The sequence below is a fragment of the Protopterus annectens genome, chromosome 3.part0 (genome assembly GCF_019279795.1).
Source record: "Protopterus annectens isolate FY-2018-M chromosome 3.part0, PAN1.0, whole genome shotgun sequence".
NCBI lineage: Eukaryota > Metazoa > Chordata > Ceratodontiformes > Protopteridae > Protopterus > Protopterus annectens.
In genome coordinates, this window is record NC_056731.1 from 1,058,127,825 (window position 1) to 1,058,151,325 (window position 23,501).

The window sequence follows — 23,501 nt, forward strand, 5'->3', positions numbered from 1 at the left end:
TGAGAAAGTACAGGGGAGTATACAGAGAAAGAGGTTGGCCAAGGAGAAGTGGGATTCTCAGACAGATGAAGAAAGAAGACAGGTGTATTGGGAGATGGGGTGCATGGCATAGAGAGTGGTGGCAAAGGCTTGGGATGGGGCATCTGAAGGGTTGTATGTATAGTTGGAGATAAATAAAAATATACAGCTCAAATCTTCAAACCAAGATAGTGTAGTGGTCAGAGTCCCAGCTTTGCATGCAGGCTTACACAGTTCGATACTACAACAGACAATCCAATTTTACATGAGAAAGCAGTGGTAAAAGTACTATTTATATATTAAAATATGTGGTAAGTTATTTTTTGTCAACCAGGATAGTGTAGCTGGTGTACAGTGGAAGTGTGAGTGCATATAACATATGAATCCACGCATGTATACACATGTCCGATACAGTATAGTTACACCCCTTGCTACTGTGATAAAAGCACATAGAACCATGTCATGTAATGGAAATCATATACACTTACCATAGGAAGTCATTAGTGTGATATTTTATCTGAATGAACTGTGAGCAATTGTTAGCAATGCTCAGCTATCCTGAGCAGGTTTAAGCATTGCTCAAATGTGAATGCTAAGCAGCAGGTAGCTCAGCTAAGTGGATTTGCACACTGGTAAGCATCACTAAGTGAAACCTACATGGTTTAAGCACCTAATAGTTTAACCGTAGCTTGACATTGCTTAACATCATGCAAACCTGTGCAAACCCACTTACAACTGTTTAAAACTGCCTTAATCACTCTGTCTGCATCAGCCTCTGTTCTGCCCAACAACAAAATAAACAGCCCTTGCAGGTCTTGAATCCAGGACACTGTACACCATAGTCACAGCAATTTGCCACTAAACCATATGAGCTGGAGGATTTTCTGCTGTTTTTCAAACATGTCAGTGATTGGTATTTACATATATATATATATATATATATATATATATATATATATATATATATATATATAAACATATGAACACACACACACACACACACACACACATATATATATATATATATATATATATATGTATATATATATATATATACATACATACATGTATAGGGATGCAGATATATGCAAGGGAAGGTATGAAAAAGAACAAAACAATATACGCACATACAAATATATATATATATATATATATATATATATATATTCATTTTTCCATAACATGCAGCGCTGTCATACCTCAGAACACCATAGTACAAGAGGTCTGGACCAAACCAAACAAATCGGGGTGACAAAGGTATGGAAACAGGGACACATTTGAACTAATTAGAAGATAAATTGAGGACATTGCTGCAGTAACACTGTCTGTCCTAAAATATATTGAATGCAATATCAGATGTCTGAGAAATCAATTGCTTGTCATTATGTACTGAGTCCATTCCACACAGATTCCTAGTGAATTGTCAGAAATACACACCTGTCATGAAGACCAGACCAAATATATGAGCCAGGCAACTTTACATCCTATGAACACCTGGAGAGTTGAGAGCTATGAATGCAGCTAGGTAACATTAAGGAAACTACACTGCTGACAATCATGTTACCAAGGACCATCCAAAATACAGCCAGGACAACACCACACTATCCTAAAGAATGTCTGGGGAATTACATATGCATTAACTAATACAGCAAGCACTTCAGGGATGTAACTGTACTGAAAAAAAGATACCTGTGTGAAAGTGCATATGCACACGCAATTGCACCACAGTCACAGCAAAATACCAGCATGCCTACCAAACACTACAGTATAATGACTGTGTGGACAGATATATCTTAAATGACAGTCACACAATACCCCTACATACACTGTCCCAGGTCACAGTGTAGCCACCCTTGTGTGGTGGTATGGGACACATCTCAAAATGCTCAAACATGTACTGCTGATAGACCACCGGTAACTGGAGTAGCATGCACAGTTGGATACAAAAGGACACATGGCACTCACATCTGCTACCCCACCCTACACAGGCCAACTAATAAGTAAACAGTATTCTGCTACAAATTCTTGATAGGTCATACACAATGGCCAGACATACACTACCCTCCTGACTGTACAGAGTTCCACAGGTTATCCAGCCTTTGCCCTCATATTTATGGCTCTTAGCACAGAACATGTGTGGGATTCCACATCACTGGGAAGATATCAGGAACGACAGCACTAAATGATGATAGACCATCCCTATCCACATCATGGTGCATGAAATATGGATAAAGCCTGACAAAATAGGGCTACAGCAGGCCAGAAACAGGGGCATTGTACAATACTGCTGTTATAAACTGCAAACCTAATTTGCAATAAGGGGTGTGGCAGTGTGGTAACACATCGAGTATGTCATAGCCGAGGTACAGCTGTGCACAATTACCAGGTTTGTATAACAGTTATTGTATGTGCCACAGAGTTTTTAGGGCTGAGGGGTGTGTACAGGTAAGTGTATGGTAGTAGACATTAGTAGCTTTTGTAAATTGGACAATGGGAAGTGTATTGGGTGTAACACACCTCAAATTGTTGAAATCAACACCCCCAGAGGATATTGTGTCAACCAAACACACAGAGAATACCTTACACACACACACACACACACACACACACACACACACACACACACACACACATACACATATTTGCCAGGACTGAGATTAGAACCACCGCCCATCTAGTTATTGCTACTAAACTGTTATGCATTTATTGCATGCACCACAGAGCTTGTAAGGTGAAGTGAGTTCCATGGTTCCTCTAAGGTGAACAACTTCACTAGGCCTTGTAAAATATGGCAATGGGAGATGTACTGGGTGAGAATGGACTCAAAATACTCTAACCTACAGAAATATACACAATGACAAACATAGATACAGTCATACATACATTCGCCAGAACTGAGGTTAGCGCCCTGCCTATCTTGTCAGTCATTCTATACTGTTACATAGTTCCTACACACAGCACATTCCTTATTGGGCTGAATAGTGTCATCAGATACATCTACGGTTGACAGAGACATTGGGCCTCATAAAGTGGACCTTGGGACATGTACTTGGCTGGGGGTACCATGGTCTAAAAATGTAAAACCCAACCCCCCATTAGATATAGTACTCAATCAAACACAGGATACTGTTGTCACACACACTGTCACACATTTGCCAGGACTGAGATTAGAACCCATACCTATCTAGTTATTGGTACTACAGTGATATACATTTATCACATGTGCCACAGACCTTGTAGGGTGAAGACTGTCTCATGGATCTTCTAAGGTGAACAACAACTCCAGCCCATGTAAAGTATGGCAATGTCCAGAGTACTGTTAGGGTGAGGCCTCAAAATGCTGTCCCACACACATCTGCACACAAACAAACACTTGCACACACATACACACACATACACATACTGACATTTGTTAGGACTCAGATTAGTACCCCTACCTATATAGTTATTTGTACTACAGTGTTATGCAGTTACCACAAGCACCATGGAGACTATAGGGTGAAGAGTGTCACAAGGTACCTTTAAAGTGTATAACATCAACAGCCTTTGCAAAGTATGACAATGTGGGGTATAGTGGGTGAGAAAGACATCAGAGTACTTTCACCTACACTTTACATGCTCACAAACACTTTTATACACAGCCATGTACACACACACGTTTGCCAGTACTGAGATTCATAGGTTCATTTATTCATAGGTGTGTACCAGGCTAATGGCCATGGAGCCATTTCAAGCCTTGCCCATGGGATCATGCCACCTGACATTTTACCACAGTGCATCTATCGACTATTGCCACTTGAATGATCCCCATGGTGACAGTTAAATTCCCCATCCACTCATTCAGATTTATCCTGAAGAACACCAGTGAGGTGCTCTGCTTGAAATGTATGTGACATACAGCCCAGAATATGGCCAGTTTCTGGGTTATGGATCTGTCCCTCAGCATGTTCTGTTGATTGTGGCAATGAGGTTGTGGTCTCCATAGCATTTTGTGCAGACGGATTGGGATTTCACTAGATGTGGCATTCCTAACAGGACTGGGCAGACATGACTTTTTCAGTCAAGCAGACATCACATGTAAGTAGCCAAGATGTGACCGAGAATACTTAGAAGTACTGGACTCTGTCCATACAGTACAGTTGTTTAAGCCTAGGATCCTATTTGTGAGGTACATTTGCAGCCTCCCTAGTTGTTGCAGGTGTCTGGTGAGGTACATGGCAAATAGGTCATTGTACTTGATGTTTGGCCTAAGAACGGGAGAGTAGAGGGAGACATTGACTTCTTCCTTCGTGAATGCAACACCCTTAGTTATGAGATGTACCACATAGATGGACTTTCTGTCCACAGTGGCAATGTGGTGTTCTTAAGAGAGGTTGCTTTCAAACTGTATTCCCAGACCTCATAACGACTTCTATGTCAAGTGGATTACCAGCGATGTGATAATTCATGGAAACCATGTTGATCCCATAGGGGATGGCAAAACATTTTTTGCCATTGAGTCAAAGGCCAATGTTCAGGCAACAGTTGTAGGTCTCAATGGGGATTGTATGAAGGATGTTAACATAATTTGGGGATTCAAACATAGCACCCACCTTGCAGTTGTCTGCAAACATTGTCAGCCAGAGTTCCTTTGTGTTGGGCTGGTTGTCAGAGGTGTACATACCGTACATGGGGGAAACCAGGACCAGACCCTGTGGTACTCCACTCATGACTGGTCAGACTCCACTCATGACTGGTCATCAGTCTGACATGAAGTCCACTGCCTTCACACTGTGGGTTCCATCCATGAGCCAGTTTGCAACCCACCTAGTGACATAGGGGATGATGCCTATCTGAGTTTGTTTGTCTATGATTCCTGAGTGTGAATGGTATCAAAGGATTAGAAGCCCCACCTACAGTGGATATAAAAGGTGTACACACCCCTGTTAAAATGCCAGGTTTTTGTGATATAAAAAATGAGACCACAATAAATCATTTCAAAACGTTTTCCACCTTTAATGTGACCTATAACCTGTACAATTCAATTGAAAAACAAACAAATCTATTAGGGGAAAAATATAAAAAATAAAAAATGTACAATAAGCTGGTTGCATAAGTGTGCACACCGTTAAACAAATACTTTGTTGAAGCACCTTGTGCTTTAACTACAGCATTCATACTTCTTTGGTACACACCTGTCATCAATTAAAGAGACTCTGATTAACCCCAAATAAAGTTTGGGTGTCCTAGTAGGATTTTCCTGACATTTACTCAGTTGGCTGCTACAGCAAAAGCAAAAGTTCACAGAGAGCTTACAAAACCTCAAAGAGATCTCATTGTTGAATGGCATCAATCAGGAGAAGGGTGGAGAAAAATGTTGACATCATTCAATATACCATGGAACACAGTGAAGACACTCATCAAATAGTGGAGAAAATATGGGACACCAGTGATGTTGCAAAGAATTGGACGTCCCTCCAAAATTGATGAAAAAAACAAGACAAAAACTGGTCAGGGAGCCTGCCAATAGTCCTACAGCAACAGTGAAGGAGCTGCAGGAATTTCTGGCAATTACTAATTGTGTACTACATGTGATAACAATCTCCAATATTTTCCATATGTCTGGCCTATGTGGTAGGGTTGCAAGACGGAAGCCTTTTCTTACACAGAAAAAACATCCAGGCCCAGCTAAAATTTGCAAAACAATACATCAAGTCTCCCAAAAGCATGTGGGAAAATGTGTTATGGTCTGGTTTGACCAAAGTTTAATTTTTTGGCCACAATCCAAAAAGGTACGTTTGGCACAAAAACAACCCTTTGCATCAATCACCAAAAGAACACTATCTCCACGGAAAAGCATGGTGGTAGCAGTATCATGCTTTGAGGTTGTTTTTCTTCAGCTGGAACTGGGGCTTTAGTCAATGTGGAGGGGAATTATGAACAGTTCAAAATGCCAGTTACATTTGGCCCAAAACCTTCACGCATCTGCTAGAAAGCTGAAGAAGAAGAGGAATTTCATCTTTTAACACGACAATGACCCTAAGCATACATCCAAATCAAGAAAATAATGGCTTCACCAGAAGAAAATTAATGTTTTGGAATGACCCAGCCACAGCCCAGACCTAAATCCAATAGAAAATCTGCGGGGTGACCTAAAGAGGCTGTGCACAAGAGATACCCTTGCAATCTGACAGATTTGGAGCAGTTTCGCAAGGAAAAGTGGGCAAATATTGCCAAGTCAAGATGTGCCATGCTGATAGACTCCTATCCAAGAAGACTGAATGCTGTAATCAAATCAAAATGTGCTTCAACAACGTATTAGTTTAAAGGTGTGCGCATTTATGCAACCAGCTTATTCTATACTTTTTGTTTTTTATATTTTTTTCCCCTAACAGATTTGTTTGTTTTTCAATTGAATTGTACAGGATATAGATAACATTAAAGGTGGGAAAAGTTTTGAAAGGATTTTCTGTGTTCTCATTTTTTTATATTGCATAAACCTGGCATTTTAAAAAGGGTGTGTACACTTTTTATATCCACTGTATCTTATTTTTTATATACTGTTCCATAGTTATTTCACATAGCACACAGCTAATTGGGCTGCAGAGTGTCTACAGTTACCTCTACAGTGGTTGTCAACTGTGGGCTCTGTACAATGGACATTGGGATGTGTACTGAGTGGATCACACTAAAAAATTGCAAAACCACCCCCAAATAGATATGGTTTACATCCAACCACACACACACTTGTTACTGTTCTCACACACGCACACATTTGCAAGGATTGAGATTCAAACCTCTACATATCTAGTTATTGCTACTATAGTGTTATGCATTTATTGCACATGGCACGGAGCTTATAGGATGAAAGGCATCCCAAGTTACTTCTAAGATGAGGGCATCAGCAGCCCTTGTAAAGTATGACATTTGGAGATGAACTATTTGTGGACAGCCACAGCATTCTGTAATCTACAGATACACACAGATGCAAACACAAATACACTCACACACACATTTAACAAGACTGAGATTAGAACCCCTACTTAACTAGTTTGTTGCACTACAGTAGTACACAGATATCACAAGCAACACAGAGGTTATAGGGCTGATGGTTGCCCAAAGCTATGTGTAAAGTTGACTGACATTAGCAGGATTGCTAAAGAAGGGCGATGGGAAGTATACAGGGTAGTACACAACTCAAATTGGTACTACCCACACAGGATATGATTCTCACACACAAACACTCTCTTACTTGCCAGTATTGAGATTAGAAACTCCCCCCCCGCCTATCTAGTGATTTGTACTATAGTGTTGCACATTTATTGCATGTGCTATAGAGCTTACTGGGCTGACAACGTACTAAAGGTGCTGATAAGAGGAATGACATCAGCAGCACTGATAAAGTAGGGCACTGTCGGGGGGGAGGACTTCTCAAAATACTTAATTTTACAAACATATGCACACACATTTGCTAGACCTGAGATTAGAACCTCTGCCTAGCTATGGATTTGTACTACAGTATTATGCACTTATTGTGCATGCTATGGAGCTTACTGGGTTAACAGCTGGCCAAGGGTGATGATAAGGGGAAGGACATCAGCAGGACTGATAAACGGGGGCTCCGGGAAGTGTTGTGTGTGGGAATGGCCTAAAACTGTTTAACCAACAAACAAACACACACTCCCTCACTCTCACACACACTACTGTCATACACTCACAATTGCCAGTATTGAGATTAGAACCCCTACCTATCTAGTTAGTTGTACTATAGTGTTACACAGTTATCACATGCACTACAGAGCTTATAATGGTGCTAGGTGTCCAATGGTACTTCTAATGTGAATGACAGCAGCAGATCTTGTGAAGTAGGGCAATGTGAAGTGCACTGACTGGGAGCAGTCTTCTAATACTTAGACCTACAGACACACACACACACACACACACACACACACACACACACACACACACACACACACACACACACACACACACACACACATGCTGTGGTATTATAAACCCAACTGCAGTATTGTTACACAATGAGGCTCAACTTTTATGATGGCACATGCAACTGTTTACAACTGGTATGCCCCTGTCCACAGCAAGACATCACTGTATGCCATTCAGGGTATCTGTGTGTGTGTGTGTGTGTGTGTGTGTGTGTGTGTGTGTGTGTGTGTGACTCACTCTGTCTGTGTGCCCCTGTGTGTCTCTCTCTCTATCACTGTCTGTTTCTCACTTCCCCACATCTATGTGTGTGTATGCTTGACATATGTTGTTATCTGTTGCCCATATATATATATGTATATATATATGTGTGTGTGTGTGTGTGTGTGTGTGTGTGTGTGTGTGTGTGTGTGTGTGTGTGTGTGTGTGTGTGTGTGTGTGTGTGTGTGTGTGTGTGTGTGTGTGTGTGTGTGTATCTCACACAACAGATGCTGATATATCACATATGGGCTACCTACAGATAGCCGAGGGTAATCCTGTTTGATGTGTTGGTGTGGACAATTGAGGTGTGCATAGATGTCTGTATGCACAGACATATATACACAATACAGCCATATATTCCGATGTGGGTTCCAACATGTCCTATGATTCTCTAGGTGCAGGAGCATGCTCAGTGTGACCTTCTATATTTAGAGTAGGACTCCATTGCAGAGATAGGTGTACTCCAGTACAGGGTTTTATGTGCTACAGCTATACCTCTCAGGAGTACACAGGACTTTACTCAGGGTACAGGGTTTGTTTAGTAAACATTTTCTGATATATCTGTAGTCTGACACTACAATGTATTGTGTCATTACCTAGTGCCAGACATCATCAGATCATCACAGAGCTTTGCCAGAGGAATACTAGTTGTATAATGCATAGACCAATATTATGGGGGCAGCTGTGTACATTCTTGCCCAACAAGGCCATTTGTGAGGTGTGGCTACAGCCAGTTGACTAACATACCTCCCGACTGTCCCAAAGTCCTCGGTTTTTACCGAGTTTTGGGGTCAAAATAAAGGGGTGCCACGATTCCCGAGTGGCACCCTTAATTTCCAACTTCCCAGGCTTTTTTTCTTTTATTTCTTTATTTTCAGCCTGTCTGGTTTCGGAGTAGAGGACTGAGGAAGTAGGACTGCTGGTATGTTAATGCTGTGCTATGCTTTGCATGCATGCTATAGACTATGATTCAAGTCTCTCGCTGACGCTGTGTGGTTTTTAAACTAAGTCTTACTCTCACACACACACTTATCATGTGTCTTTTCAATCACAAATCAAATGTATAATTTATTTTTATATATATGAGTGAGTGCCCGGCTCGCCATTCATGCCCAATTGCCCATGCCAGTCACTGTCTCACTCTCACTCATTAACTACTAGTCTAGTAGTCTACACCCCCGAGTCCCCACTCCCCGATCCCAAGTCAAGATAAAGAGAACTGATTCAACTGAACTCTCCCATTCCACATTACTCGCTAATGTCGCCGACTCGCCAGCAACATCAGTGTGCTCAATGTGCTGACTGACTGACTGCTGTGCTGAGTCTGACTTGAGTGCTCCCCTCACTCAGCCTCGCTTGCAAGCCTTGCACATGTCAGTCATGCACGTCGCACACAGAGAAGTTAGAAAACTTAGAAGCTAGAAGAACACTCTACAAGTGTTAGTGGAGTAGTGAACTAACTCAGCTGAGAAGAGAGAGTTGAGGTGAACTCCGCGGGGCTCGGCTCCACCGGCTGCCGACTCGAATCTTGAGTCGAGCTGAGCATGAACTTCTGAAAGTTGTGATTGTGAAGTGAATAGAATGAAACTGAACACTGACAACAATGTTACTGAACCCTTACCGAACCCATTAATAATACACACACAGTCCACACTCCACACACACACTACAAGACAGCGTCAAAGAACAACTTGGACAGGACTCCAAAATTCGCTTGCAATTTGCAAAATAAATCCAAAATCCTGCAGAAACTTCCTAAAATACCTAAATGCTGCTTTGTTCAAAACAATGTACAAATTTACAGGGAAAAGAATTACAGAAACATGGCATGGGCTCTTTCTTTGTCATAATAAAAAGATAAAGATTAGGTGTACCGGGCCGGCGTGTACCGGGCAGTCAGTCAGTCAGTGGCACTGATTTGGAGAGACTTAGTAAGATAAACTGTCTGTCTCAAATAAACTATATAGCATTAGCAATCCCTATTTTTATAAAGACAATACAGAAACGTTTAATGGATTTTCTTTGGTATCCAAAAAAGAATAGAATTGCATTCTCACATCATACTAGACCCTGGGACTTGGGAGGAATTAAATTTCCAGACATAGAAACGTATATTAAAGCTTCCATCATTAAACTTGTACTAAATTGGGTAAATCCAAATTATTCATCCGCATGGAAAATTTTACATTTAACTTTCTTCTTAAATGAAAACAAAATATTAAAAAAATATGGAGTTGGAGAATTATAACAACATATTTTGGCATGTACTATGTCATAGCTTACAAAATAAAACAACAAAGCCCACTAATTTATCATATCTGCAGTCCGGACAAGCACCGTAAAGCCCAAAAAAATGTTAAAGTCCTTATTGTGAAGGCTGTTTGCAATACAAGCTGTAACACTAAAATTGAAATCCACTTGCATGTATAAAGCCACACTGAAGTCGGAAAAAACTTAAACCTTAATGCACTTTATTGTTAAAACAAGCGTTTTCGCTGTGGTTAAAACTACAGCTTCATCAGAGGCAAAAGTAAAATGCAGTGTCAGAGTCAAGTTTTTATGCAACACACCCATGCCTTAATTAGTAATGCAATCACAATGAAGGCGTGTTAGCAGCATTTCTTGCAAAAGTAAATTCAGGGAATGAAAGCTCTGTTTAGGAGCATTCTCAAAAGTATGTAGTTTCATACTTTTAAAACAGTTGGAAACCATAAAACATTGATGCATCAGCAGTTTGTTACATTCATACACCAAGCAAATGTGCATTAAAAGCATGAAAGTGTGTAAGAAATATATACACAATAAAAGCAGTCTAAAAACAATGCATAACAGTTCTGCATATAAAAAATGTTTATAGAAAAGTGTTTGTAAAAAAGTATCTAGTGAAATCACTACCTGCAACTGCAGTTGGAAGCCTTGCTGAGTATAAATCTTAACAGTGGTGGAAAGTATATGTTACTACGAATTACTATTAAAGTAAAATAAAATGAAGTGAAAAGTGAAGTAAGATAAAGGTAAAGGGGTTATCTTTTATAGCTCCTCATTTTCAGGACACAAGCTATATTGCAATGTTCATTCAAACCTGGGTACGAAAATGAGTCTAGTAATATTTGCCATTCTAGCTCCTTATTCTCCAAAAAGAGAGGTACTGGACCCCCTCTTTCTGTTTTCTTGACCTGGTCAATTGCAATAAAATGAAAGCTATGTCCTTGATGTTTCATTACGTGTTTAGCTAAAGCGTTTTCTTTTTTCAGTTTCCTTATGGCATAATCATGTTGGTACAGCCTGTCCCGTAGTCTCCGGTCAGACTTGCCTATGTAAAATGCTTCACAGCAGTTACACTTAGCTAAATAGACTATGGATCTAGAATCACAGTTAAGCTTATGTGTAATGTGGTACTTTTGTTGCGTATTACAAAGGAATTGGAAGCCTTCACAAGGTGGCAATAGTTACATGCCGCACTGAAAACAGCCTTTGTTCTAGTCATTAGCTCCGTCTGTTTACTTCTTTCTAGCAAAGTTTTCAAATTATTGCCTCTCCTATATGCTATCAGAGGTTTTGTGCCTAACTTGTCCATGAGTTCCTCATTATTTGTTATGTAATACCAATTTTATAAAGTATTATTTGAATATTCCTCGAGTCAATACTGTAATTTGTGATGAAACTATTTACAAACGAGGTCCCTGTTATCTCAGTGTTGGAGGTTGCCCTAAGAAAGGGTATGTTCTCCCCAACCCTCGGATTAGCCTCTAAGTCTTCCTCTTGTCCACTGAAAATTTTGTGTGGAAGTAAGGGTAGAAATTGACCTTCCCTTCTTTTATTATTGACCTCATCCAGTATTTCTTCAAATAAAGTATTTGGGTATCCTCTGTTGGTGAACATTACTTGCAAGATTTTACATTCTTCTTGGAATAGTATCTCATTACTGCACATCCTGGCTGCTCGAATTAGCTGTCCCTTTATGATAGCCTTCTTTTGCTTGAATGGGTGGCAGCTGTTGTAATGTAAAAAGGAGTTGCAGTAAGTTGGTTTTCTGTATATCTTTGAAGAATATTCACATTTGTTAACTTCTTTATACAAGTGAACATCAAGGTAGTCAATGCTTAGCTCTGAGAATTTAGATGTGAATTTTAAAAAGTCAATTGTGTTATTAATAGAAGAAACAAATTCATTTGCTAGTGTCTCATCGCCATCAAAAAGGATGAAAATATCATCCAGGTATCTTGTGTAGAACTTGATGCGGTTCATTGTGTTAACGTCCTTAAGAATGTTGTCAACCTCCCAGTAGGCCATAAATAGGTTAGCTACTGTAGCACCACATGGGGACCCCATAGCTACACCTTGTTTCTGGAGATAATATTTCCCATTAAAGATGAAGAAGTTGGATGTAAGTATGATGTCTAAAAGTTGGGATACTAAATCAATTTCATTTTTGGGTGCCCCCAAATGATCTAACATCAGTGAAATCCATTCAATAGCCTCCAAGTGAGGTATAGACGTGTATAGATCTATGACGTCGATAGTGAGGAAGTTCAGTGAGTCGCTGTAATCAATTTCACTTATCTTTTTTAAAAATGTCCACGAGTCCTTGCAAATGTGTGATATTTTCTTAATATATTTGCTCAGGATAATTTCTACAAGTTGGGCACTGGGGTATGTAAAAGAGACTCTGCTATCAATCAATGCCCGGATTGGTGGATTAACCAAGTTTTTATGAATTTTTGGTATACCAAAAATTACTGGTGTCCTAGGCATTGTGATGTCAATGTAATTGTAGGTGTCAATATCAATGCACCCACTAATAAATAGGTCCCTTAAAAAACCCCTAGTCCTAGAAATTGACATGTTCATCTCATTCAGTGACGATGAACTATAAGCTGGACTATCGAGTACAGTTTCCATTTTACTATTATATAGGAAGTTGTCAAAGATTACAAGCCCACCTCCTTTGTCAGGTTTTACTACCCTGACCGGTGCTTTACATAAGTTTTCCAAGCCTTGTAGTTGTTCTTCTGTGATGAACATTGCAATATAGCTTGTGTCCTGAAAATGAGGAGCTATAAAAGATAACTCCTTTACCTTTGTCTTACTTCACTTTTCACTTCATTTTATTTTACTTTAATAGTAATTCGTAGTAACATATACTTTCCACCACTGTTAAGATTTATACTCAGCAAGGCTTCCAACTGCAGTTGCAGGTAGTGATTTCACTAGATACTTTTTTACAAACACTTTTCTATAAACATTTTTTATATGCAGAACTGTTATGCATTGTTTTAGACTGCTTTTATTGTGTATATATTTCTTACACACTTTCATGCTTTTAATGCACATTTGCTTGGTGTATGAATGTAACAAACTGCTGATGCATCAATGTTTTATGGTTTCCAACTGTTTTAAAAGTATGAAACTACATACTTTTGAGAATGCTCCTAAACAGAGCTTTCATTCCCTGAATTTACTTTTGCAAGAAATGCTGCTAACATGCCTTCATTGTGATTGCATTACTAATTAAGGCGTGGGTGTGTTGCATAAAAACTTGACTCTGACACTGCATTTTACTTTTGCCTCTGATGAAGCTGTAGTTTTAACCACAGCGAGAACGCTTGTTTTAACAATAAAGTGCATTAAGGTTTAAGTTTTTTCCGACTTCAGTGTGGCTTTATACGTGCAAGTGGATTTCAATTTTAGTGTTACAGCTTGTATTGCAAACAGCCTTCACAATAAGGACTTTAACATTTTTTTGGGCTTTACGGTGCTTGTCCGGACTGCTTTTGTGCATTTTACTGGTTTCCGTTTGTCTGCTTTAACAATTTATCATATCTGAATAATATTTATAATCTATTTAGAAAATTTATAATTACAAATCCAGATATAAAATTATGGTTCGATCTCTTAATACCATTTAAAACATCAAAGAATTTTAAAGAAAAAATCCAAGAAAAAATACTCATTAATTGGGAATCCAAAAACTTTATTTACTGGTTTCAATGCTTAAATAATCACAGTACTTTAACCAGCCAACAAGTAATAAATGAGTTTAGTATATCTGGTGAGATCAGATCACAAACTAATCTCGCTGGAGGTCCTCATCCCACCCCCACCTGAAATAAAAAAGACCACAGTAAAGAACTTCTCAAAAGCCGACTTCACACTTCTAAAGACTAGTGTGGTCTCCTTTCAGGTCCCCGAGCCGGCGGAAAACAATACTCAAGCCGCTGAATCACTTTACGCCTTCTACCAGCACCTGCAGGACTGCATGGATAAGGCAATCCCAAGCAAAACAAAGACTCTTTGTACCAAAGGCAAGGGTCCAGTCTGGTGGACCCCAGCCATAAACAAACTCTACAACAAAAGGAGGAAGCTACTACAAGATAGAGCAAAATCCTTAAAAGGTAAGACACCCTTGATCACTATAAGTAAAAAACTAAGAGCTCTCATAAAATCATCCAAAGCAAATTTCGAGAGAAAAATAGCTAAAGACTCAAAAGACAATCATAAGGCCTTCTTTAGCTATGTTAGAAACCTAGGAGGAAACTCCCAGATATGCTCAGAACTAGTTCAAAATGATGTGAAGATTACTGATCCTACAGACATTGCCAACATACTGGCTGACAGGTTCAGTGCAAACTTCCCCTCCCCAAAAGGAGAGATACCTGTACGAAATGACTGCACCCCCGCAAAGATCTCCAGCGCCCAAGTGACAACTGCTCCCTCCAAAGCAAAAAACACAGCATCCATGGGACCCGATGGTGTCCCCGGCTGTGTGCTCCACGAACTCAATCAGGAATTAAACCCACAGCTAGGACAGCTGTTTAATCAAAGTCTTACCTCTGGATACGTACCCAGGGGGGGGCGCACTGCAACTGTGGTCCCACTTCACAAGGGCGGTGCCTCCACAGACCCTGGAAATTACCGGCCCATTAGCTTGACAAGCCTTATCTGCAAAGCCATGGAGAGGATCATAATGGACCTCATAAATAAAGACATAGGGAATTTGCAGACTTTGGATCCAACCCAGTTTGGCTTTGTCAAAGGCAGATCATGCCTTTTAAACTTGGTTGACTTTTTAAACAGTCACCAAAGCCATTGATGAGGGAAAGGCAGTCCATACAGCCTACCTTGATCTGGCTAAGGCCTTCGATACAATACCCCACTCGGGTATCATTGAAAAACTCATCAGCTTAAATGTTAACCCATACATCACAAGATGGGTTGCAAACTGGCTGAGTGACAGAACCCACAGGGTCAGATTTGCTGGCGCCATGTCAGACTCAAAGCCTGTCACAAGTGGTGTCCCACAGGGCTCAGTCCTGGGCCCACTCTTGTTTGGCATCTACTTTTCCAGTACAAGCAAACACAGGAGGGTTATGGCTGACAAAGTTTGCAGATGACTGCAAACTGGGCGCCATAGTAGAAAACACATCTGACACAGATATCCTTCAGAAGGGTCTCACAGAAGCGGATAACTGGTGCCAGAGCCACGGCCTAAAGTTAAATGCCAAAAATGCATAGTCATACCCTTTCGGAAAACAAGGTTACCCCTAGCTACCAAATAGGTGGCAATCCACTGAGCACAGAAGAAGTTATCAGGGACCTGGGGACCCAGGTTGATAGTAGTCTGTCATTCGACACCCATGTAGCTAAAGTAGTTAGGAAGTCCTTCTACATTGCCCACCTTATCATGAAGGGATTCTCATCTAGATCAAGGGAGGTCATAGTCTCCCTTTACTCATCACTCATCAGACCAGTGATTGAGTACAATGCCCCATTCGGAATGTATCTGACCCGACACTTGCAGCAGCTGGAGAGGCCACAAAAGTTCCTCACCAAAAGGATAAAGGGTCTCAAAACTCTGTCCTATGCTGCCCGACTGAAAGAACTCCAGCTCTATTCAGTCGCCACCGCTGCTCAGAGGTGACCTTTGCCTAGCATACAAGGCCATGTCAAACCCAGATTTGATGAATATGCTTCACCTCAAAAAATCTAGATCCATCAGAGCCACAAGGGCGGAGACTTAAACCTCGACACGCTGATGAATAGGACGTGCTGGAGGGATAGATTCATCACCCAAAGACTCCCTATGCTGTGGAACAAAATCCCGGTACATGTGAGGCAGAGCACCTCGCTGGCCTTGTTCAAGAGAAATCTTGACCAATGGATGGGAGATCGCAGATATACCCCAGGAATTACCTCAGTGTCACTGCTCGACAGAGGCACAGCAAAATAATGGGTATAGTTCCCCATACTAAAGGGGTGGCGTAAGCCACAAAAAAATGGGCTAGGCTTATAATGCCTCGAAGTTACAAACAATGGGCTAGGGCTTATAATCGGCAGATAGCCTAGTATGAACCTATGAACCTATGAACCTATGAAATAGACAGAACAGAACTTCAAAAAATACTACAATATGCAAGTAATTTATGTAGAATTATTAATGGTTCAAGCTTTAATACTATACCTAAGTTCATAAAATATATGCAAGAATCGATTTATGGAAATCATAATAAGCTAATTTCTATATCTAAATTATACAATATTTTAATAGTGTATAAAACCAAAATAGGTCAAAATGTTGTGAACATCTTAACAAAGGACTTGACAATAAATCTATCATCTGAAGGCATAAATGACCTTTTGTTGTCAGTTAAGCTAACATCAAACTTCCAGATATGGAAAATCTTCACATGGAAATTTTACATAGAGCCTTTTATACACCATATAAAATAGCCAAATTTGACCCTGCCCATAAGCCCACATGCTGGAGATGTACTGTAAACTGTAAGGCAGATTGGATACATATATTTTATGATTGCATTAAAAAATTCTGGGAAGCTATTAATAGATTTCTTCAAGCCATTTATAATGATAAATTTGTTCTAACAAAATCTTTAATTTTTTTGAATGTAGATGATTCAGTAACTATGAGTAAAAGTGATCAATATCTTTTATGGCCTATTCTGGCTGTAGCCAGAAAATGTATAACAAGAAAATGGAAATCCACTGTTCCTCCAAGTTATGAAGACTTCATATCTCTATTAAAGGAATCTGCACAGAAAGAAATAAAAGTCAAAGAAGAAATAATTTTTCCCAGACGTTGGACAGACAATCCTTGGAATAAAATCTTAATACTTATAGACACATCACAAAAGGACAGAATTTCTTCTACATGAAATTGAAATGCCATAAACTAAGATGAACTTATGTGAATATATGCCAGTAAAGGTTATACTAGTTCTATGAGATTATTCCTCTTTATAACCTTATTGGTTAATCCTTTTCATTGAACCACCTGTAAATATTGTACATATTGTTATAATTTTTAACTATTTTTTTTTATTTTGAATTGTAATTTTAAATTTACTGTATCATAATTTGTCTACAAACAAAAAAAATTAAAATTATTTAGCAAAAAAAAAACTGTCTGTCTCTCCCTAGTAGACTTCATTGGGGATCATTCATGAGAAGAATTTGTCAAAAAAGAAAAATAAATTTGTTTAACTAATCTAGTAATGAGTGAAACAGAAACTGCAGTTTCTGCAACAAGTAAACCACCAACGACCAGCAAAAAACGATAGTGAACACGCAGTAATGAAGAAATAATGATTATTTTTTGCTGGTCCTTGGTGGTTTACATTGTTGGCTTGACCTTGCATGCCATCCTTGCGGAGGGTATGGTTGTCTACAACAAGTGACACATTACTAAAGTCTGTGAGTGATGTGCTGTACATGCCGCCCGTGAGTTGTGACGGTCAGGTGGAAGCATGTGCCTGCAGCCTTCCTGGTCTGGTGCCTGTTTGGGTTACACATTTACAAAGGTAATATAACTTATACTGAATTTACTGATAAATGTTACACTGCCTCTTTCAGTACTTAAACGTTACAGCACAGCAGGTTGCAGACTTGCAGGCACAGAGTGCATGTGAGTAGAGGAGCCTGAGGTCACAGGTGTTAATTCTTTTCTTGAATCTTCTTGACTCTGTCTTGCTTGAGTGAAGAGGAGACAAGTAGTCACAAGCCCCACGTACACTACTGATGCTAAAATGTAAATAAATAAGTCAAAAATGTAATTTTCTACTTTGTTTACATTTTAGCAGCAGCAGACCAGCCCCAGCAGCAATGCTCATGCTGATCATGCCTGTGTAGCCTATAAAGAGAGAGAGGTGGGGTGGTAAGACTTGGGAAAGACAAATACAGAAGAACAACATGGAAGTTACTGAAGAACAGAGAAGCCTGGGCTGCCTTAGAGCATTTGATTGATTGAACAAGTGCACCAGTGACAGACTTTGACAGTCCAGCAGCACTAGAGATTTGAAGCAGGTGCGCGGGTCAGTGCAGCTAACAGTTTAGGGCAGGCTACTACAATAGCACTAGCAGAGAGAATCAATGAAGAAGAGAGTGTTTTTTTTTATTTTATTTAAAATAATTATTTTTTTTCTTTGTTTGCTTAACTTGGCTTAATTACAACAGCAGCAGACTGCAGCATACATACTAGCAGTTGGCACTTTTGGCTATTGAAGTTGTTAGTGGTGGTGGTGGGTAAGGGGTAAGTTTATTATCCTGGTCTTCCTGGTTTATACTGTATGGATTCCTGGTGTCTGTGACGGTGGGACCTGGTCCAAGTCAGAAACTGAGTCGGAGAGAGTCTTCTAGTCATCATCATCATTCATCTTTCTTTCATCTCTCATCAAGTCAACTCATCATCATGAAAAATGTTATTTCTTCTGCTGCAGCTGCTGTTTCTTCCCCTCGCTCCTCCAGCAACAGCAGGTAAGGAAAAAAGATAAGAAAGAAAATATTGTATGTATGTTTTTTTTTTTTTTTTTACTTGAATAGTTTTCAGTCATAACAACTAAACTAACTCAGTGAAGTTAGTAGTAGTCTGTGTGTCAGTCTGTCTGATATGTATGTTTTATACCTCAGAAGGATTTAGGAACTGAATGAGACTGAATTTGAAGTTATGTTATGTTACGTATCTCTTCTGAGAATTGCTGTTGTGTTGGAGAGACAGTGCAAAGTAAACTAAAGTAGAGGTGATGATGATGATGATTAGTTGGATGACACAGATGGAGTGGGACTGTGGGAGCTTGAAGTAGGGGGGAACTTGGAAGGGATATAGCTGCAGAGAGCAGCACTGATGGGTTGGGTACCTTGGGTAGGCAATGTCAAGTCAACCTTTCAGTGCAAGAAATATGGACAAAGCCAGAAAAAAATGGGAGGATGGGAGTCACAGGACAAAGAAGGCCCAAAAATATGGACAGAATTTAAATATTGCTCCTATAAACTTAGAAAGTTAGCAGAATAACAGGATTTGCATTATTATATGTTTTTCTGAAGGATATAAAGTCTGAAACTCCAATGTCTGTCATTGTTTAGTATTATTTATTGACTGAATACTGACTTTCAATCTTCAGTAATTCTGCCAGAAAACCACAAATTTTATGAGGAACAGAGTCAGACCAAAAATATTAGTAAAAAGTCTAGACATTCTGTGAAAATCTGTATAGAGGTATGAACTGAAGGAGTCAGGACTGGAGAGGGACTTGGGAGATGGATATATTGTGTGGCTGACTGGCTGTGGTTGTAGATGTATTGTTTTTGTTTACAAACATGATGTAACCACTGGAAGTGGATATGATTATGAAGCTGCTGCCTAAACAAAACAAGTTTCATTGTTTCGTCTGTCGTATCATTATCTGACCAGACAATGTGCTACAGCTTAGAAACCGAACTAACACAGGAACATGATGTCCATGGTTTGGTTTTTGAAGGCATATTATAGGCTTTTCTGTGCTGCAAGCTGGATTATAAATTCCTTCTTGTTTATTTATTCATTTATTTGTGCATTTGTTTAGATGTCTCCTGCTTAGCTACAATATAAGACAATAAAACGTGAATGAGTTATACAAGCCAGGCAATTACATTACATAAAATTCAAGGCAATAGTAATATCAGGGGAAAAATAAAACATTTATTTCACCTAAAAAGGAGCAGCAGATATAAACCAAACCAGCTGGCCTGTCCTCCCACCTCATGACATGAACCCATTTACTTTTATGTGTTGCTTACAGTTCTTTTGTATTTGAGCATAGGCCATAGACGTATTCATCATCATAGTTCATAGTCTCACAGACACATACACACATCTAATCCACCTAGGCATTTATTGCTTTGTATGTTCTGGCTGGTTGGTGTATTTGAAGCTTCACAATCAGGGGGAGATGGTCATAAGTAAAAGAATTATATTTTTAACAGATTTGCTCAACCATTAATTCTGTCTTTTCTAATTGGAGCTCCTTACTTAGCATTTAAGTGTTTTGTGTTTAGATTTAAGATTATATTGTGTATCATGTTATGCTAGACTTGCATTGAGAAAGTGACACTGACTAAGCTTGAATGTGAATGAGCAATTGAGCATGTTAATGTCGAAGTGATTTTAAAAAGGTGCACAGTGCACTTTTATTCTGGAGTTTTTTATGCATTTATTGCTGGTTGCTATGCCATGGTAATGTCATCGATGATGTGCTAAAGCTGTTTTTATTTGATTTTATTATGCCTACTCTACTGTAAGGGAAATTAATATTTAAGATGTGATTTGCTTGAAGAAATCTTTCAAGTGCCCCCCCCCCCTGTGCCTGACAATGAGATAAAAGCATGAACAATAAGTCTTGTTCATTTTTATTCATGGTGGGCGGGTGTGAGTGTGCTTACTTTATTTTGCTTACTCATGTATTAATAGCAGCCATTGTGGGCAGTATGTAGAACAGACTATAGTCTCCTGAAACCATAAAACACAACACATTTATTGTATTAAGAAAAAATAGGATTTATAAATCAACAGAACAACAAAGCAGGACAAGTAAGTGTGTGCACTGTACTGTGCAGTGTGTGGTATACAATATGATATGCATTTGTCTTGCAAGTTGCCAGTGACATTTTTGTAAATTGTAAATGGAAATGGGATTATTACACGATTACAGTAATATAGTACAGTACTACAGTTATATATATGGAAAGTGACAATTGTACATCACTTTTTCTGCAGACATGCTTCATGTAAACAAGCAGTTTGTTTGGCAAGAAACACTTGTGTCCTAATAAACAGAATATTGTGGATTCTTGTTTGTGGAGTGGATGAGTGCATAGTGGTTCCTCTGCACCTGGTCCATCATGTAGTAGTGTCACCAGACCTCCCTTTAGTCACTGTTACCTGTTCTTCTGCGTAATGGTGTTTTGTAGCTGCTGTGCTGAGCCTGTGAATAATTTTGAGAAAATGCAATGTGAGATGTGACATGTAATTGCATTTTGAGACAGAAATGAGGACAAAGACCTGCTTCATTAATTAATGGATGGATCCTATTCCTGTGGGATTTAAATATTCTTATTGTTTTTATTATTTCACACTTAATGATATTAAGGATTTTTATACTCTGGTCTATGCAGATCTAAATAACATTACTTGTGTAATGTTCTCCTAAGTAAAATGTTACAAACTTGGACATTTGCTGTGTTTATAAAAAAAATTATAATGTAGGTCAAGTATTAATAATGCCTGTCATGAAAGGCACCACCAGTACAGATCCCATAAGTGACAGGCCTGGCAAGATAGCATATGGGAGGAAACTGGGAAGAGGCTTTTTTTACAGATGTTTTCAGGTTTGCCAACCCAAGCCTCTTAGCTTGGGGAACATGTTGTTACATACACATTTGTGGGGGATTTTGTGCATGTTTGCTACAGATCAAAAAAGCAGCAGTCAGACATTCACTAGCTACTTTCTGTGTTCTATTTTGTTAACTGGGTAGGTTGTCCTGAATGTGTGCTGCTGCTGCAGCCGACTGTAGTCCATAATATGTATTCAGAAATTAATACACATAATTCACATTTTCGGGTTAATTTTGGATTCTGTGCACACTGCTGAGTAACTGTGTTCTGCTTTTTACAAAGTACTTACACTAACACTTTGACATGGGCCAGTTTCTACAATGTGTACAGAGTCTGTACTGTAGACATAAGACATTATATAGTTAAAGTAGAACAGCTGGTGAATGGTGATGATGAATATGGTACATGCTTGCTGTGTTTGTATGCATGTCTGTGCTTCTGTGTAAGCCTAAGTCAGGTTTATGTGTAATTGTGTCCCACTCCCACCACCACCATGACATTTCGCACTGACACCGTGCCTATCAAGCATATACATATAGCTGTCTTTCTCTGCTATGAAGAACATATGAATTATAAAAAAAAATGTGCATGCCATGCATATATAAATGCTGTACTAGGTGTGTGTGTGTGTGTTTGTTTGTGTGTAAGTTGTAACTATGTACTTCATTGCTGTGCTTAGTTGTCTGAGTGACTGACTAGCTGTGCTCGTCATAAACCCTCTCCCTGTCTATTTAATGAACTTAATTGATTGAAGAGTAAAGACTGCATACCTCTCAGTCTTTTAGTGCAAGAAATCTGGGCAAAGCAAGCATACAAATTTGGGGTGAACAAAGGCTCAAAAATGGGGAAAGAGAGAGTCAGGCAGAATTTAAATATTGCTTTTATAAGCTTGGAACATGGCTAGAATGACAGGTTTTGTATTAGCAGCAACAGCATGCATTTTCCGAATGATATGAAGTCTGTAACTCAAATGACTGTCATTATTTGGTGACTCCAATCCAATCTTTAGTCATTTGCCAGCAAAAAACACACATTTTATGAGGGTCAAAAACTAAGGAGCAAAACATGAGGCAAAAATCTGCACATTCTTTGAAAATCTGCACAGTTGAGAGGTATAGATGCCAAAAACATAATTTTTCTTAATCGCCCTACCTCCAGTCCCAAGCCAGCTGACACACCTAAACTGTTTCATGTTTGATTGTCTTACACTGACTGGTTACTGCATGATGGCATGTTTGGATTTTACAGGACTTCACAAAACACTAGTTCTGATGCAGCTGCACCTGTAGCCCAAATTGGCTCAAGAAGCAAAAAGCCTCCAGAACCAGTGTGACTCCCATTATGGAGTCCAAGGGTCAGCTTGGGCAAGCAGAGATGGCTGAAGGCGAAAAAGGTAAGACCTGTTCTCTTTTCAGTAATATCCAAGCCTTCTTCTAATACGTTGAACCTCTCTTGAGATGTAGCTAGCTAGCTGGCATGTCCTTTCTTTTTATCATGAACAGTTACCTTCTAATACTTCTATTAAAAATATTCATCTATTCCCTCTCCTTTACTCATAAAACAGTAATAGTATTAATTGAGAATTTTTTTCTTTTTTTTACAATTGTTAAAATTGTATTACTATTATTATTTA